Source organism: Rattus norvegicus, chromosome 10, assembly GCF_036323735.1.
Source record: "Rattus norvegicus strain BN/NHsdMcwi chromosome 10, GRCr8, whole genome shotgun sequence".
In the NCBI taxonomy this organism is placed as follows: Eukaryota; Metazoa; Chordata; class Mammalia; order Rodentia; family Muridae; genus Rattus; species Rattus norvegicus.
The window spans coordinates 42,328,354-42,347,500 of NC_086028.1; the positions used below are offsets into that span (position 1 = coordinate 42,328,354).

At 51.4% G+C, this 19,147-nt stretch overlaps 1 protein-coding gene and 1 long non-coding RNA gene across 10 annotated transcripts in view; both read left to right on the plus strand.

The window, feature by feature from the left end:
* The window catches only part of Galnt10 (polypeptide N-acetylgalactosaminyltransferase 10), a 146,397-nt gene that overhangs the window by 6,663 nt on the left and 120,587 nt on the right, over positions 1 to 19,147 (plus strand). The window lies entirely within an intron of this gene.
* The window catches only part of LOC134480689 (uncharacterized), a 34,340-nt gene continuing 15,195 nt past the window's right edge, over positions 3 to 19,147 (plus strand). Inside the window, exons 1-2 of the long non-coding RNA XR_010055364.1 lie at positions 3 to 6,536; positions 9,701 to 19,147. The exon at positions 9,701 to 19,147 is cut by the window's right edge and continues 15,195 nt beyond it. This is a non-coding gene — a long non-coding RNA (uncharacterized LOC134480689). The remainder of the gene's footprint in view (positions 6,537 to 9,700) is intronic.

Consider the following 19,147-nt stretch of genomic DNA (forward strand, 5'->3'; position numbering starts at 1 on the left):
TGTGTTCCCATTAGCGCTGTCCATCTTGGACTGAGGTTGGGTGTGTGGCCTTGCTCGCAGCTGGGGAGGCTTGGGCCCGGGTTTTTGCCAACACCGCGTGGAGGGGCTGGAAGCACCTTCCTGTTTCATCCCACCCGTTCTGCGGCCGCCTTCCTTTCCCCTCCCACGTGTTCTGAGTGCCTCCCTTCCCCTCCACACACCAAAAGCCAGTCCACTGCACATTTTCTCTCAAGCTGAGAAAAGAACTTCTGTCTCTTCAGCTTCGACTTTTTTCTGCCTGGCCCTGTTCACTGGAGGAGGCGGAGTGTTCATACTTTGGAAGCTAGAGGAAGCTAAACAATTCCGCTTGCTGCTGCGGGTGGGTGTGTGTTTATGCGTGCGTAGCTTTCTCTCCATGTGGCACCCTCTTCTCTCTTATCTTTTCCATGGTTCCTGTTTGCTGCCCTCTGCTGAGTGTTGATAGGAGATGGAGAGGGAGAGAGCGAGCCCAGGGTTTCTTCTCTTTGCTCCTGAGAGGAAGCTGAGCTTCAGATGCTGGATTTTCTCCCACCTTCTCAGGAGAGAAGCCACCGCCTAAAGCAACATCAGCAAGAACCGTTACAATGTTGAAGGTTAAGGGGATGGCTCAGTGGGTAAGATCGCAGCTAAGCAAGCTGGAGGACCTGGGTTTGGCTGTCTATGCCGGTTACCTCAATATCGGGGGCAAAGACAGTTGGATTCCGAGAGCCTGCTGGACCTGCTAGCCAAAACAGCCTTCAGACTGTGAGTGACTCCCATCTGTGGCAATTAGGTATTTGGTGGTAAAGGAAGACATTGCACAGCCTATTCTAGCTTCCACGTGGGTGTGCACACCTGGACATTCACACACGTGACCATATATACCACAGACGCATGTGCACATGCAAGCGCACATGCAGTGAGCAGTGATTCATGCTTAACCCTTCGTTCCTCTGTTTCTCCGTATCGGATCAGGAAAAGGGACCAGTTTCTCAGCTCATCCCTCCATCCCCTCCTGTCTGAGCAGAGGGGAGAGGCCATTGCCTTGGGACTGAAGCTTTCCAGTAGGCCCCTGGGTGGTGCTGAGATATGACCTCCCTGCTCTCTTAGACTGTGGCTGGGCAGCGTGGAAGGCTCCAGCTTTGTCATCCCACAACCTGATGTCAAACCCCCAGGCCTAGGTGGGCCACCTAACATCTTTACCCCGAAATCCCTGGTCCATGTCACAAGAGTGACACTAGTTACCTTGGAACTTCTTTTGAGGATGAACTAGTCACAGGTCACCGAGTACAAAGCCCTGAGCACAGCACTTAGCTCAGAATTAGAGCCCCCGATGGCAGTCAAAATGGCTGTTTCAGCTCAACCTGGCTTTGGGTAAGGACCTGGTTTCCTAGCTTCTCTGTGGCTGAGAGGTTGGGAAGCTTATGCCATCCCTGGAGGGTTAGGGCTCCGGGAAGAAGGGCTGACCCACACGGAGGCCGCACAGCTTCTGAGTATACCATAGCCGGTTGGTTGGTGATTGGTATAAATGATGTCTCTCGTGCCAACACCTCTCCTTGCACACAGCTCTCGGACTGTTTGGAGCCCGAAGCAGTCTTTGGATGGTGTTGTTCTCCCACTTCCTACCTGGGAGGGAACCTGAGCATCTTTCTAGAGTTTTCTTCTCAGCAGTCGCCTCCAGGAAGTGTGTTTGGTGACTCTAGTCCCAGGAGTTCTCCTGAGCCTCCCTTCCCTCATCTGCTTGCCTGGATGGGAAGACTTCCTGGGTGCCCACTCTCACTGGTGAGACATCCATGCCAGTCTGTCACACACCGTGATCATTTCTGACCGGTGGCGGACTACTTCGTGAGGTCAGGGATGCTCTCCTCCCGTCATTACAGAATGACTAAGGACTGACAGACAAGCCGTATGGCTCATTCTCAGCAGCCACTGGCCGGGACTCGAGGCTTAGCCTCAGGAATGGCTTTCCACGAACTTCGGGGTGCTTAGAACCCCGAGCCTGGAAAGGGTGGAGACCTCAAGGAACATGACTGAGCTTATTCCCTGGAGCTCCCCACACACATCCAGGAGACCGACCGCTTCTTGGGCCTACCCCACTGCCACGAGAATGCCCCCAGCTGGCCTCCTGTTGGGCAGTGAGGAACAGCTCTCTGCCAGATGCCAGCAGGTCAGGCTCTGAGCCTGTGTCCTGGTCTAGATCCGGTCTGAGTGGTGGTGACCTTCTGCATGCTCTACTCTGGGCTGGGCGCCTGCCACCTGCTGCCTTCCAGGGCGGGGTTGGACCTGTGGGACCAGGGCAAGGTGCCTGAACCAGGAACCCCAGCGGAAGGGTGGCTTCGTGGAGAACTCAGCAGCCTCTACCCTGTAGGGATGAGGGCAGAAGGGACCGTGTGGGGCTGGGAACCAGTCCCATCTCCCCAAATGAGCATGTTAGACTGTATCACAGTGTCCTGGTGTTAATTAAAGATGGGGTAACTGAGATCAGCAAGATGCAGTAACACATCTGTGGCCGTACAATCAAGCAGTGGGGGAAGTGGGCTCGTCCGCTTCTGTCCACTGCTGTAGAGCCGCTGACTGTGTGATTGGGTTGAGTCCAGTCTGTCCCCTGCCATGGAGGACAGAAGGACAAGTTGGAGGTCACCACTGAAGGCTATAAACCCAGTGCTTGTTCTGATAGCTGTTGCTTCTGGAATGCACTGAATGCTCAATAACAGTGGCCAGGATGAGGGTCCCAGCTGGACACGGTCCTTTGGCCTCCCAAGAGCCTGGGCCTCAGCTTGTGTGCTGGTGTGGGGTTGGCGATCAGGGCTTATGGGGAATACATTTCCCAGGCGAGCTGGGTTGGAACAACCTGTGAGGTGGGTGTGGTTTCCCGTTGCTCAGGCACGCTGCTCTCAAGTGAGAACTGTTTCTTCTTGCCTGTTTCCTCCTGTGTATTGATTGTTGTCAGCTGCTGACAGCAGTGTGTGTGTGTGTGTGTGTGTGTGTGTGTGTGTGTGTGTGTGTGTGTGTATTTGTGAAATAGCTAGTTTCTAAATTTGGTACCTAACTTCAGCAAGAAGTTAATGATTCTGGTGCACTGGGGCCTCTAATTTGGATTCCTGGTTATTCTGTTGACAATAAGTCTTAACAGCTGTTTTCTTCAAAAGGTCTCTTTTCATTAATTGTGCCTGGGAGGTGGTGGGGGTGGGTGTACCTGCACATATATGCCCATGGATGTTAGGGCCAGAGTTCAACGTCAGATGTCATTCTTCCAGTATTGACTGCCTCAGTGAAACAAGGCCTCTCGCTGAGACTGGGGCTCACCCGTTAGGTTAGACTCACTAGTGGGCCTCATGACTCCTGTTTCTGCCTCCCATTCTGTTGTTGGATTATCACTGTGTTAACCAAGGCTGACTGTGCGTGCTCTCTGTCTCTCCTTCTCTCTTCATTCTTGTTTTGGCTTTCTTTTTCCTCCTCCCCCTCCCCCTCCCCCCCTCCCCCCTCCTCTTGCATGACTTCTAGGCATTGAATTCTGTTCTTCATGCTTACTTGGGAAGCACTTTATAGACTATTCTAGTTCCCCAGTTTACATGTGTCCTCTAATGGATTCTAAACCACGTTTGGCCCAGTAGGAAGTTGTGGCTTGTCCAGGACTGGCCCTTACTTGGTTAGATGTTACTGTGTTTCGATGTCAGCAGTTGGTAAAGCCAGTCATCAACACTCTGGCAGGGATGAGGAGGGTCTCTCAAGGCCCCTCCCCCTAGCTGAGGCGCTATTGGCAGTTTATCGCTGCTAGAGGAGGGGGGGCGGTCATTTGTCCTTGAGGGTGTGGCTATTGGCAAGTTGTCCGTGCTCCAGTGGACAGCACCCCTGTGAGCAGCACTGATGGGATTCAGTGAAAATGTGCTGGGTCCCCTAGCAGCTGCCCCCCTAGACAAGCCTTCACACCCCTCCACCTCTCCGAACCCTGTCACATTTTGTGGCCTGAAACCTGAAGCCTCACCCTTCTAGTTATCAGTCTATGGGAGTTTCATAGGAGACACTCGAAAACTCTGTGACGAGGCTGAGAGTGGATAAGTTGTGGCTGAGCCTTGTAACTCGCAGATTGTGGTTGTCAAACAGACCACCTCAGCTTATATGCAGATTCCTGCTCTACCTCACCAACATGGGGGTCCCGTGCTTCCCTCTCAGTCTCCGAACTCGGGACCCCCTATGCCTAGTGAAGCTTTCTCATTGTTAGAAGGCTGGAGGCTGTCAGTTGCTGCTTCCTCAGCAGTGGGGGACTCAGGTGTCCCAGTCATCTGAGTGTAGAAGACCTGTGTGCAGCCAGATCGGGGTTCCCAGCATGTACTGGGGAAGGCAATTCAGTCATATGCACCCATGTAGGTCTGAGTCCAGGGCCTTTGGATGTAGCGACCACAGTTCAGGGACTTCTTCCCCTGCAGGCTTCTGCCACAGCTGGTCCATGGGGCGGGGGAAGCCCTGGCGAGAGCCTAGGCTAGGGGTGGTCACAGTCTTGGAACGAATGCCTGCCCTGTCTTTGCACCTTTGTTCTTTAAGCAGAGACAGTAGTGGTCAGTTATTAAGCTAGTCTGCATTTGACACTCAGGGTGACCACCTTTTTCAGCCCTCTCATCCCATGGTGAGGGGGTAGGGCTGGGGGCGGGTTCTGCTTATTGTCACTACACAGACTGGACAGCAGGCTGAGGACAGCTAATTAAATTCCAGGCCTGTGCAGAAATAAACCTCAATGGCTGCTCCGACTTAGGCTCCCAGACTCGTGCTCTTAGCTGCCAAATTTGATTGACCCCCAAGGGGAGTCATTTCACCTCTCTGCCTGTGTCCACTGAGTGTTCTAGCACCTGAACAATGTATAGACAGGAGGGAGAGGACGGTTTCCCACCCACAGCTCTTCTTGGCTCCCCCTCAGGACAGTTGTCTGACTCTGGTACGGGGAGTTTTCTTGCCCTCTGGGGTACAGATCCTGGTCACTCCTGTCCCCAGCCTGAAGCCTGCCACTCTCCAGCTCTCCTGGCAGCAAGGAAGACAGCTGACAGCTCCTGCCAGGGCCCAAGCCAGGGAACAATGGGGGACATTGAGAAGGCTGCCAGGTGCCAAGCCAGAGGTAATAAAGGGACATTTGATTAGTTTCAACCCGAATTGTCAGGCTCTGCTCTCTTTCTCCAGGCAGCGGTTAAAGGGCACAAAAAAGGTACGGCTTCCCTCCTTGGGGGGCGGGGGGTATGGTGCCAGTTCCTGACTGGGCAGCCATCTTAGGCCTGAAACTCCCAGCAATAGGGAGCTCATCTCACTTCCCTCAAGTTCTTCAGTTCTCCATCGTGGCTCAGGGTGACAGAGGATCTCTCAGTGACCCTCCACTCAGCTTTTCTGTCTCTCCTCAAGTTTTTCCTTTCCTAGAAAGCCTTACCTGGCCATTTGAGGAGGAACTCAACTGTCTCTTGGAAGTGTGTGTAGAACCTACTGCCTGGTGCTAACCCCATACACCTTCAGGCTCAGCAGAAGCAAGTCATGTATTCAAGCCATTCTAGCAGGAGCTCTGTTGTGGGAGGCTTTGGATGGGGGCTGGGGTAGAGTGGACGGGGATCCACGACTGTTGAAGGTGAGCCCATACTCCTTCCCTGGGAGTTCTACTCCCAAAATGGCCATTGTGTCTGGGGGTAATCTTTCAGTCAAGAGATCCCCTGGGCTTGTGGGTGGTCTGTTTTCTGTTGCAGCTACTCACATAATGCCACTGTGGAGTAAACATGGCTACCTTATGTATGACATGCTATGTTCCAATAGAATATATCTTTGTGGAATGGGCAGCATGCCGGTCCGGCAAGCTGTGGTTTGTTGGCTCCTGCTCTGGTCTCTTCCTGATAGAAGAGCCCCCAGGTGACAGATGGAGCCCTTTAGGAATTGTATGACCGAGGGCAGGCTGGTCCTCAGCTGTGCAGTGCGTCTTTTGAGAGGGTGAGTCTTGAGGTCCTGCCAGTTCTGGACACACAGTGAGGCCCCGAGTTCCCCGCAGTGGGTCCGGCATACCATTGTGGCTAAGCAGAGCCCTTTAGTGCAAACCAAATACTCTCTCCCGCTGATGCCCCACCGTGTGCTTACCCCACCTTTCTGAGATCATAGCCCCACCCTCCTGTGAGATCATAGTCCAGTCGGCACCTACAGCCAGAGAATGTCACAGGCAGAACTCAGAGGCACCTGTCCTTCTCTAAAACTCTCCAGAAGCTGGCCAAGGCAGCACACACAATGTATACAACTCTGTTCATCTCTCCCTACCCAACACTCCAGCTGTAGTGGATGTCTTAACACACCAGACATGTGTCTCCCCCGGGACCCTGGATGTAGAATGCTTTCCCCAAAGACTGGTGCATGACTAGGTCATGATCTTCGAGGTCTCAGCTCCAGTGTCACCTCAGAGAGCCCATTCCCTCCTCTCATCTCTTTGCAGTGTCTCAAACTGAATTGTCTGTCCTACAGTTCAGTTGACTAGCACGGCCTCACTTCTCATTTCCTGGTTCGTGTTTCTGTCAAACACCAGGAGGGTAGGTACCTTGCATGTCTTATTTACTACTTACTGCATTCACAGTATAGCACACAGTAGGTGCTCAGACTGTTCGCTAAATGAGTGAAAGGATGCTGCATACTCTTGTCTGGAACACTCTAGAGGCAGGGTCATGACTGCTGAACTTTACTTCCTATTCTCTCTTTGCACATCTCATGTGGACGTTCTGGGACCCTGGTGCTGGGGGATGATGCACATTTTCCTCTAGGACCCTGGTGCTGGGAGATGCTGTAGGTTTTCCTCTGGAAAAAAGGGAAGAGACAGCCTTCCTTCTGCCCTGGTGAGATGGGAGGACTTTGAGAGTGTGAGCTCAGAGTAGCAGCCAAGGATTGTTGGCAGAGCCTAGAGGAGCCCTGGTGGGACTCCACTCCTCTTCCCCAAGCAGTCTCCATCCTCAACCACCAGGGTTGCTTGGTGGTACCCTTGCCTGAGGAGAGTTTGATGCATTCCTTTCAGACGTTCTTGGAAATTTGAGATGCCTTCTCTGGGCTGGTATTTTTCCTGTGGTTCTGTGGCATGTGTGCCCCTGCTTGCTTCTTGGTGGCCGGAGAAGGTGTTTGCTGCAGGTGGAGCTGACTGCCTTGTCTGTCTATGGTGGGTCTCTGAGGGGAAGGGCTCCTCGCCAGACCCAGGCTTTTCCTAGGCCCACCAACGCATGGATTTGAGTGGGGGTAGCAGTGGGGGTGTTAACGTATCTCCCAAGTCATGCATTAAATTCCTAAGCCCAAGTACCTCAGAATACGACATGGAGGGAGGGCTGTAACTGGATGAGGTCATGCTGGCGTGGATACATTCCTCATCCTCCATGGCTGATGGGGCTCTCTAGAAGTGAAGAGACACAGAGGAAAGAGAGCCCTGAGAACCTAGAGCACCATAAGTCAGAAACACCTGGCATGCCCAGAGCCGTGGGCAAAATAGTCTTAACCTCTTCCTGGTACTTCTGCTCCATTTTAGTTTATGGGAAAGATTCTCTCCTGAGAGAACATAACGTGTCACACTGCACATGTGTTCTTTAACTAAAGCCATGCCCTGATTAGGATCAATAACTCTCTCTGTTCCTCCTCCACCCCTCTCTGCACTGTTTTGTTTTGTCCTAAGTTCCTACATTGACTGCAACAAAAAATTTTCATTTCGAGTCCTCACTAAATTGATCCGGAGGATTACTGTGTGCTAGATACAAAAGCCACACCACACCACACCCCCCACCACCTCCTTCAGAGCTCCCAGCCTAAAGGAAAACGCAGACAGGTTCTGGGTGCTGCCTGGGAGACCAGCATCACACTGTGGGGTACTGGGAGACAACACTGGTCAAGGTCAGAAAGGGTTTCTGAAGAGAGATGCTTTTTACATAGGCTGAGACCATAGCTGTGTGTGCCTGGTAGGACTGCGTCTCCCGGGTGGCAGAAAGGGGACCTTCTCCCAGCAGCAGTGGGGGAAGGCAGTAGTGTCTGAAACTGCATGTATCTGGAGAAGTTGGGTCTTAGGCTCTGACGGCTGGCCTGGGAGACTGGGAAGCTATAGGATGGTTAAGGCATAGGTTGACTGGGTAGGAGCCATGGCTATACAAGAGGAAACTGAGGCAGGGACCAGCCGCTGAGGTGGAGGGAGAGTGAATGCTTTCATTCATCTTGCTGTGTCCAGATGACAGTACTGCAGCCACAGCACTTGTTGCTTAAAGTCTCTGAACTCCAGATGTTGGTGACATTGACTATTGCTAGCTGTTTTGCCCGGTGTGGTGATAAGCCTCTGCCGTGAAGAGACACCATGACCAAGACAACTCTTATAAACATTTAATTGAGGCCACCTTACAGGTTCAAAGTGAAGTTCAGTCCGTTATCCTCAAGGTTGGAAGCATAGCAGTGTCCAGGCAAACATGGTGCAGGAGAAGGAGCTGAGGGTTCTACATCTTGACCTAAAGATAGACCAAAGGGACTGCCTCCCAGGCAGCTAGGAGGAGGGTCTCAAAGCCCATCCCCACAGTGACACACTTCCTCCAACAAGGCCACACCCACTCCAAGGCCATACCTCCTAATGGTGCCATTCCCTGGGTCAAGTATATTTAAACCACCACAGTGGGAGAGGGGGCGGCAACAGAGTCAGCATCGTGGGATGGGAGCTTCGAGGTGCAGAATATGATACTCAAGCTATTCATTGGCACTTGAGAAGTAAAGGCAGGTGTGGGACTGACGGACACGGGCAGAGCTAGATTCATGATCTAGAAAGATCTATCTTCTAGTTCCTGAAGCAGAAGAATGCCCAGTCATGAAATCATGTGGCCAGATTGCTTTCCAAGCATTCTGCGGTTCAGGAGTTGAATTGTGGATCTCTCTTTCTCTCTCTCAACACTGAGGCCAGGTGAGGGGCAGAGAAGCTGCAGGACCTGATGGCTCTGACATGGAAGGAGCTGTATAAACTAGGTTCTGCCTCACTGAGCATGTCAGTCACTCATCAGCTTCTGACTCAGGACTGGATGTGCCCCAGGCCGGCTCTGCTAAGCACTTGACCTTCCAAGAGGAAAGATGGCTTTCTCTGTCCTTGAGGACAGCTAGACCATTGGACAGGTCATTCCAGGGCAGAGCGCCCGCCGAGCTGGAGTAAGCAGGGTAAAGGATGCACAGCAGCCCCAGACTACCCTCCCAGCTGCTCCTCCCTCCTCCGTGTCCCTCCCCACTCTAGTCTCACATCCGCTGCTGGGATAAAAATCCCTTGACAGAGGGCTGGAGTGATGGCTCAGCAGTTAAGAGCACCAGCTGCTCTTCCAGAGGACCCAGCCCCTCGTAGCAGAGAAGTCAGGGGGCAGGAACTTGAAGTAGCTGGCCCCATTACATGTCCAATCAAGAGCAGAGAGAATGGATGCACGCATGCTCGGTGCTCATCTCGCTTTCCTTACAAAATCTTATGTAGAGCAAGGCCCAAAGCCAGGGAATGGGCCGGGTCTTCCCACGTCGATTAATATAATATAGGCAGTCTCACACAGACGTGCCCACAGGGCAGCCCCATCTACACAATTCCTTCCTTGAAATTCTTTCCCTAGATAATTTTAGACCGTGTTGGCAGTTGAAACTAACCATCCCACTGCCTTAACCCTAGGCTTTTACGCCCTTGTTTTTGTTGTTAAGTGACTTTTATTTCACTTTATTTTAGTGTGTGGATGTCTTGCCCATTTGCGTGTCTGTGCACCCTGTGGGAGCCTGGCGCCTGGGGAGGCCAGAAGAGGGAGTCAGATGCCGTGGAACTGAAGTTACAAATGGTTGTGACATGTCACGTGAATGCTGGGAACTGAACCTAGATCCATTAGAAGAGTGACAAGTGGGCTTAACCACTGAGCCATCTCTCCAGCCCAAAGGAGCTCCTCATCCTCCTGTTTCCACCTCCCAAGTGCTGGAGTTACTGTGCCTGCCCTAACCTTAGGCTTAAGGCCATAGGTTTGACTGTTCGAGCCCCAGTTTGGTACATTACTGGCTGTGTGAGTTGGGTTGCGTGCTTTAATTCTCTTTGTTTTCTCATTCTAAGCTGGGCATGAAAGACTGGGAGTGCAGCTCAATGGTGGGCTTCTGCCTTGTGTGCTTGAGGTCCTGGGTTCTATCCCAAAGCACCATGGGAAAAAAATAAAATAAAGTGAAGTAAAGGAGCCGCGATCATAGAACCTGCTTCCTGGGCTTCTTGTCAGGATTGTTGTCTGTGTGCGTAGCTTGGAGTTTAAGTGCTTGTGTGGAGATCAGAGGACAGTTTTGGGGAGTCGGTTTCCCCCTGCTATCTTGCATGGCTAGTGTTTGTACCTGCTGAGTCATCTCGCCAGCCAGTTATCAGACTTAAATGAGTGCACCTGTCTGTCTCTCTGTCTGTCTGCCTTTCTGTCTGTCTTACACACACACACACACACACACACGCATGCACGCGCGCGCACACACACACACACACACACACGAAGCACTCTGGCTTTTAGTGACAGATACCATTGTCACTCCATTTGTCCCTGACCCAGGGCTGCTGAAATTATTGTCCTGAAATCCAGGGCTGAGGTGGAGGGCCACCCACTGGACTCCTGACTGTATCGGAGACGGGTACGTCCCTGGCAGAGGATACCTGCAGTGGCCCTACTCCAGGAGTGTGGTGGAGCGTCTCCTGCTAGGGAAGGCAGCTCTGGTGAAGTGTCTCAGAGCAGGCCTTCTACTGGGAAGCCACTCAGGCAGGGAAGTGCAGAGGAAGCTGTTGGCAGAAGATGCTGGTGAAGAGGCAGGCAGTGTAAGATCCAGGCCTGGAGACCTGCCGATGGCAGGAGCCTGGTGCCAGGGGCACTACCTACCCTTGCTACCTGCCCTGCTAGCATGTCAGGGTCGATATGGCAACCCCTTTTTGTGTGCTGTGCTGCTGCTCGGACCCTTTTAAGGGCCACAGCACACGTAATCCTATGAAGGGAAACAGGTTTAAAGATACAGAGACATTTTTGCTTGGCAGGCAGTGACAGTGTCTTTGGAGCCCAAAAGTAACAAACTTATCAGTCGCCATTGTTTTGGCCTGATATTAATAAAATACTTCAGGTGAGTGATTTAAATACTAAATGTTTACTTCTCACGGGTATGGAGGCTGGAAGTCTGAGCTCAGGGTGCCAGTGGGGTCTTTCCCTGGTAAGAGTTCTTCCTGGTTTGCAGATGTTGAGTGCTTATATCCCACGGCGTATGTGTCTCTGAATCTGTTCTTACTAAGGCACTAATCTTATTCATGGCGACCCCACCCTCGTAAGCTGTGTCCTGATTACCTCCTAAAGCCCCACCTCCAAATGCCATCAAAGTGGCAGCTAGAACTTGAACATGGACCTGGGGAAGCATTCAGTGTGTGACCCTGGCACAGGTGGCGTCTGTGTGGGGGCATCCGTGGGATACCTGCATTGTCTTACATGCAGTAATACATCCAGGCCCTTGCCAGGGCCTGTGGTGGCTCCTGTGATCAAATGCTTTTATTTTTCCTTGTGACGAAAAGTACAGACACACTGGGGGAGGAATAAAGACCGAGAATAAGGCTGTGTCTATTCAGGTCAGACTCTGTCACTAAACAAGTTAATTTAAGAAGTTATTAAAAGTGCATCTTGGATCTGGGAATTGAAGCTAAGGGCTGGTTGACCCGTCTTCTCTTCACTTCTTTGCTTCTGGTTTGTAAATTATGCCACTGCTCTCCTGAGAGTTCTTCAGCAGCTTCCTGCTCTAGAATAGAGACCTGAGCTCTGCCCCAGGCCCCTCCTCCCCGTGCCGTCCTCCCCACCTCCGTCCTCACCAAGTGCAGGACCTCTTTTCACAGCAGGGAGTACTTTCTTGGTGCTTGGACACTCATATGTACACATGCATACACCAAAGACATGCATGTGCCCAATATGCTATGTGCATGCACCAAATATGCACACGTGTGACAAACACAGGCCACAGAGGCACGTACCAGAGATGCACACGCATGCAAAGCACACACCAAACATATATGTGTATACACACTGCTCATGCACCACACACTCATACAGACCACACATGCACACCTGTGTACACTCAGAACACACAAGTTCGCACGCACCAGAAGCAAGTGCTGTGGTCCCTTTCAGATCTCAGCTCAGGCGTCTTTTCCCAAGGCGGGACGTCCCTGGCCCACGGCCCACTTACGGGTCTTCTTTAAAGCTCCACGTTCTTAGTTTATACAGCCTTAAAGACGGGTTGTTTGACGAGTCCCTCTTGCTATTAACTATAAATCCACAAGGACAGTAGCTGTGTCTGCTTCCCCACCGTTTTATGCCTCCTGTTTTACACAGTGCCTGCCCTGTGTCAGACCTTATGAGTGAGAAAAGGAACGACCAAACTTGGATGCTCTCCTGGACCAGAATTCTAAAAAAAAAAAAGCATAGCTGGGCATAGCGTCAAGGGGTGGCATCGTGGGCTCATAATCTCAGCACTCAGAGGGGAGAAGCAGGGAGATCGGGAGTTCAAGGTCGTCCTTGGCTGCATAACAGTTCCAAGGCCAGCCTGGGCTACATGAGACCCTTGACTAGAAAGGTGTAAAGAATGATAGTGAAGAAGTCGGCAGCTTTTGAGTGTGGGCTGTAGTTAGACGGTGGTAGTGTTGTGATCATGTTGGTGCCTTTATTCTTAGGAGACACATGAATGAAAAATAAAGTTATATCAATTTTCACGCGGGTCAGAAAAAACAGAGGCAGAGAAGCGGGGAAAGGAGAAATGGGCGTAGGTCAGATGCCAGAGAAGATGGTGGAAGCTGTTTCCCCTACCTTCATCCTCCTGTGAGTTTAAGCTTTTGCTCTCTACCGAGGAGTAACTCCATGAGCAAGCAGGGTAGGCACAGCAGTGCACGCTCATGGTAATCCCAGCCCTGCAAAGCTCAGACAGGATTGCCATGAGTTTGAGGCCAGCCCAAGCTACATGAGGCCCTGTGCCACCACCACCCCCCCATTTTTTCTTAAAAGAACAAACAGAAAAGCACAGAGGAGCCAAGGACATATCCCACTTGCTAGAGAGTTTGTTTATCTTGTAAGAAATGCTGAGCTCCATTTCCAAGCACCACATAAACGGAACGTGGGAACATGGTGGTACAATCCCGCCCGGAACTCAGGAGGTGAAAGCAGGGGGATCAGGAGTTCAAGGTCATCACAGAACAAAAAGTAATAAAATACAAAATCCCATGAATGAATGAGAAAGGAGGAGCTAGGAGGAGGAAGAGAAGCTGTAAGTCCAGAGGGGGAGGACGGGAACCTGCGGCCCTGTACAGGGCACAGTGGCCCTAAGTGGTCACGGAGCTGTCACTTCCTGTGTATATCTAGATCAGGGAGGGTGCTATGCTGTGCCATCGGGCTCTGCCATGGGGTCCATCTGCATCCCCCTCTTTTTCTTATGATGCTATTTGATTGTATGAAGCCAGGTAGTCCTGGCTTTTCAGTCTGACTTCCAATGTTGTAGATTGTTTTCTCCGTTAAAATAAATAAATAAAACTCGCAATTTCCCTGTTGCCCACTTGTTCTTGAACACACTGCATTTCCCTTCTTAGTTATTTATTGCTGTCTAAGAAGTTAGTCTCAAACATGGAAGCTTAACACACGGATATTTATTTGCTCTGGGTTTGGGCGGGTCGAGGATTCTGTCTTTGCTGGAAGGTTCTAGCTCTGGATCCTATGATTACAGTTAAGATGCTGGCTCAGTATGCTTACTTTAACCTGGCCGTGGTAGTGGGCATTTGTAGTCCCAGCGCTGGGAGGGTGGAGGCAAAGGATTAGGCTCTCAGAGTCATTCCTGGTGACCAGTGAGTTTGAGGCTAGCGTGGGTTACATGAGACTCTGGAAACAAACAAATGAGGGCTGGTGAAGCCTGAGAGCCTGAGTTTGATCCCTAGAAACCATGGTGAGAGGACAGAACCAACTCCCAAAAAGTTGTGCTCTGATTGGTCTCTCTCTGTGTGAGGATGAGGAAGATGAGGAGGAAGATGGTAAATAGGGGCCAAATGACTTAGTGGTTAAAGCCTTGTCCTGCAGCTATGAAGACTACACTGTGGGTTCTCAGAATCTGTCTAGATGTCAGATGGGCGTGGCAGCCCACCTGTTAGTCCAGATTCTGAAGGCAGGGTCACGGGATCCCAGAGCAAGCTGCTCCTGGGACTAACTGTATTGATGTACTCTGGGTTTGATTGAGAAACCCTGCCTCAATGACTAAGGTAGAAGAGTGATCAGAGATGTCTCCTGACTTCGACCTCAAGCTTTCATATACACATACACACACACACACACACGCACATGCACACAAATACTCACATGTGCACATATGTAAAACATGCAAGCCTAATATGAAACACACACAAATTGAAAAGTAAGTTTTTTTTAAAGATGGTGGTCGTATTGCAGGCTTCTAGAGTCTGCCTTGTGTTGGGCAGTCTGCTCCCAGAGGACATGGTATAGGAGGAAGCCTCAGTTGCTCAAAGTATGGACCTGTCCATGAGAGACTTTGATGACCTCACACTATGGCTTTCCCTAGACCAAGTGACTCAGAAGGGCAAGCTGAGACCACAGATCCTCTGGTGATGCAGCTCAGTTGGTAGAGCTCTTGCCAAGCATGCGTGAGTCCCCTGAACTTTATAAAACCCCCTGTGGTGGCTCAGGCTTACCTGTGACTTAGGTGGAGAAAGAAGAATCAGATGTTGAGTCATTCTCTGTTATATTGGAACTTCCAGGGACTACACGAGTCCCTGTTTCAGACAGAACTTAATTAATAAGTTCATTAATGAATCTAGGGCCTTACTGTTGTTTTGTTTGTTTGTTTGTTTTTGAGGCAGGGTATGTAGCCCTGGCTGTCCTGGAACTCACTATGTAGACCAGGCTGGCCTCAAATTCAGAAATCCGCCTGCCTCTCAAGTGCTGGGGTTATGTATGTGTACCACAGCCAGCTAAATGTAAAACCTCATGCTTTAGCCTGTGTCTCTTGGTTTCTGCATCTGTAGTGTGTAGCTGGATAACACATAGACAGCCGTGAGTTACTCTCATCAGTGCCCGGCACATAGGAGACCAAGGCTGTTCCTCTGCCACTGTTAAGGGTCAGACTCGGCTTTGTGTCTTCAAGACCTTTGCATCAGTTTGACCAACGTCCGAGGCCAAGATGAGAGAAGCCGGCACCAAGTCCAGCCTTCCAACCTTCAAATGGAGTGATTGGTTGAAGGGAGGGGACCAGAGAGATGAGTCAGCAGTTAAAAGCAGGGACTAACTGCCCTTGCAGAGGATCCAAGTTCACCTCCCAGCGTCTTCTTTGGCTGTCACACCACCTCCCCTAACATCAATTCCAGGGGATCCAATGCCCCCTTCTGGACTCTGCAGGTACCTGTATTCACGTGCACAGATAATACCCGCCCCCTATACATAATAGAAAAAATAAAAATGAGAGATGAAGGGGAACAAGCATATCCAGGCTAGCATTCCAGCAGGTATTCAATCCCGGTGTCTCAGCTCCGTCCATGTGGATGTGAAGGCCGTCAGGTATGCCTGCTCTTGCCCTCCTCCGCAGGCCCAGATCACAGCAGATGTTAGGAAGCTGAGCTGGCAACCCCCCCAGCCCCTGATGTGCTTTCTCTGTTGATCTAAGAGCCCTGGGTGACAGCCCGAGTCAGGCAGGGTGCAGGCCTGGGTTATACAGTCCTGGAACCTCTCTCTGGGCCCTGGGGGCCTCTGACAAAGCTCTCCTTCCAGCGGATGGAAGGCCGAGAGCATTGTTTGGGGAACTGCAGCTCCAGTGCACAGCCTCAGGACCCTTCTAGCTGTTGGAGACATACGGACAAAGCGGTCAGTGGGATTGTGCCTCCCGCCCGCTGCCAGCCACTGACAGTCTCTGTTAATAAACATGCTTCTCAAGGATGGATTTGTGTCTGAATTCTGAGGATTCCCAGCAACTCCAGAGTCAAGAGCCAGACCTCAAACCCAGTAAGCAGTTTGGGGGACTTTGAAGTTAGAATGGTTGGATTTTCTTCTCTCCTGACTTCTTTGCCTGTGCAGGGTCACTATGGACGAAGCCCAAGGTTTCACTGACTAAGCCTAGAGGCATTGGTCAAGCATTCATCCTGGGAATGACAGCCAACCTTGAAAAACCCTAGATCTTCCATGGTCTTCACTTCAGACTTAAATACTTCCTTTTTGAAACTTAAAAAAACAAACCAAACCAAAAAAAATTTAAAAAAAAAAAAATTGGTTTGCTGTCATGGGCCCGTGTTTTAAATACATTCTATATATCAAGTCTGGGTAAATGTTTCCCTACCCTCGACCTGGCACATTGGTAAAGGCAGAACCAGCCTCCTCCTCGGCTGCCCAGGGGATACTCGCCTTAGGTTTTCAACTCTTCTCCACTCCCCTCATTGGGAAAAAGCTTTCCCCCTATGGACTAGCTGGGCTCTCCCTTGCCTCTGAGAAAGCAGAGGCTGTTCTTGGGTGACGGTGGCTTGGACCTGTCACTCCAGCACTGCAGAGGCTGAGGCAGGAGGGTCACTACAAGTGCCAGGCAAGCCTGAGCTACAGAGTTAAGCCCTGCCTCATTCCTACTAATTAGTTAATTCATTAGGTAATTAGTGGTTAACTGGATAGTCATGCTGTAGCATACCTTGAAGACCTGCTAACTGGCCTCCCGAAGATCAAACTTGCTTCTTGAGAGCTCTTGTCTCTTCCCTCCCCCTCCCCTGCCTCCCCTCTCCCCCTCCCTTCCCCTTCCCCTCCCCCTCCCCCCCATCTCCATCTCTCTTTGCTGTATTCCCAGAAGCTCCTGGATTAGTAGGGTGTTGGCTCTGGCCCTCAGCCAGAGCAGGATGGGTCTCCCAGCACTGGACACCTGAAGGCCTTCCTCTGCTCTAGCTGCCATGGCTTCTCAAGCTCTGGGTATGAGGGACCTAGATGACTAAGTATTGTCTGTGACAGCATACCTGATCCCTGGTTTGCTGCCACTGGGGCTTTTGTTGCTTCCTCTTAAGGGTGTCATGGTGAGAGAGGCAGCAGAGACCTGAGCTGGGGGCTGGGGGTGGGGGGACATCCCAGACAGTACGTCACAAACTCTGGAAACTTACGTGGGTACCCCATACTGGCCTTTGAAGGTTCCTTCTCCTAACTCTCTTTAAAGGAATAAGGATAATTTTAAAGCCATGTGTCTGGGCTCTGGCTTTTCATGTTGCAAGTCACAGGCTTACAGTTTTGGCTTACAAAACATGCAGACATATCCATAGATACATCCACTGCCCATCACACCGGGCCAGGCTGTAACTCAGGGTAGAGTGCCCGCCTAACATACAGGGAGCTCTGGGTTCAATCCCCAGCACTGACTGGAACTGAGTGTGTTGGGGTCTGTGAGATGACTTGGTTGGGGTGAGGGTGGTAGGGGGTGGTGGTGTGCTCTCTGCCAATCCTGATGGCCTGAGTTTCCTCCCGAGTGCTCGCCTGGTAGAAGGAGATGAGAACTGGTTCTTACAGGTTGTCCTCAGGCACACACTTGCCCACGTGCTTGCACGAACATGGGCATTGGAACTAGACAATAATAAATGTAGAACCTGGTGTGGTGGTGCACACCTATAACCCCAGCACTAGGGAGGTGGAGGCAGGAGGCCGAGGCTAAGGTCATTCTCAGCTATAAGAGATCCCCTGTCAGAAACACAACATACGCAAAACCTTCAGGCAACAGCAAAATCCCAGTGCCCCCCCCCCCAAAAAAAAACCCCTCTTTGATTAATTTCACAGCAAACTATAGTTATCTGGAAGTTAAGACTTTTTAATAATAAAAGGAGGCTCCTTCAGCCAACCAAACAAGAGGCTTCAATTGTGGACGAGGCACCTGATTTTCAGAGAGCCCGAATCTGGCTACCATTGGCGGTTTTGGACGGCTAGACAACGTGACAATCTGATTTCACATAAGCAAGAAACTTCCTTGGCTTTCAGCTTGTGAACGGAACCCGGATGATTCCCTTGTTCTGTATAGTATCGATCCAAGAAAGAAAACCTCCACTGGCCTCCAGAGAAGGGTGCACCCTCCTCCCGCCCCGGGTGGCCATGCTCTAATTATAAGAACATTACCTTTTACCTCCTAGTCAATTCGTTTCCTGTCTGCTCAGAGGCTCAGTGGGAAGCTTGCCCATAAAATATCACCCCAACAAGTATTGACCGGCCAGGATGATGAATAGATTAGCCCTCAGCCTCCTGGAGAGCTCACAGCCTCTGTTCCCTCCTCCCCTCTCTCAATCTGTCCCAGTCCCTTGCACCTCTTCTGTCTGTCCCGCTCCTACCTCTAGCCTTTTGTGAACTGCACAGGCTTCAGCTGGGGAGATTCCGGGACAGCCTGTCTCCTGGTCACCTCTGGCCACTCAGGCATCATGTGGGGGTGACATGTTAGCCTTCCTGTGTTTATGTGGAGGCTGGGGTGGAGGTGAAATCTGAGGCTGGGGGATGGGAGCCGCTGGCTCTCTTCTCTGTGGACTTGTCATCTGTTAGTCTCCCTCTCTCTCTCTCTCTCTCTCTCTCTCTCTCTTTCTCTCTCAGCAGCCATCCCTAGCCCCTGCTGTGTCTGTCCTTTCCTTTCTCAGGGTGATGGAGCCGGTGTAGAGCCCCCCCCCCCCCCCCCCCCCGCTCTGAATGAAGCAGCATCAGTAAGAAGGAACAAGCAGTATGATCAACTTTGACCTTTGTCCACGAGACGGCTCAGCAGCTAGGTGGGCCTGGTCTACATCTTGACCGTCACTGTCAAGGGATGGGAAAGTGTGAAGGAAGAAACTGTTGAGAGGCTGGGCTTTTTAAAAATCCCTGGCGTACCTCTCTGTAGTGGAGACGATAGTGGGCCTGTGTCTGCCAGGCTGTTCAGCTCAGAACCCAGTGCTGTGCTGAGATCCTTCACTCTTCCAGGCACGCTGCTTATCTGCCCTGCTTTGGTGTGAATCAAAACGCTGGGAGAGGTAGAAGGAAGGGTACTGCCCTCCTATCCACCCCCTGCCTCCCACCAGCTTTCTCCTGACCCAGGCCTGACTCTCCAGTCTATCCAGTTCCTACCTCCCTGGAACAGAGCAAGCCCCTCTGTCTTGTGGGCATGGTCAACACTTCTCAGC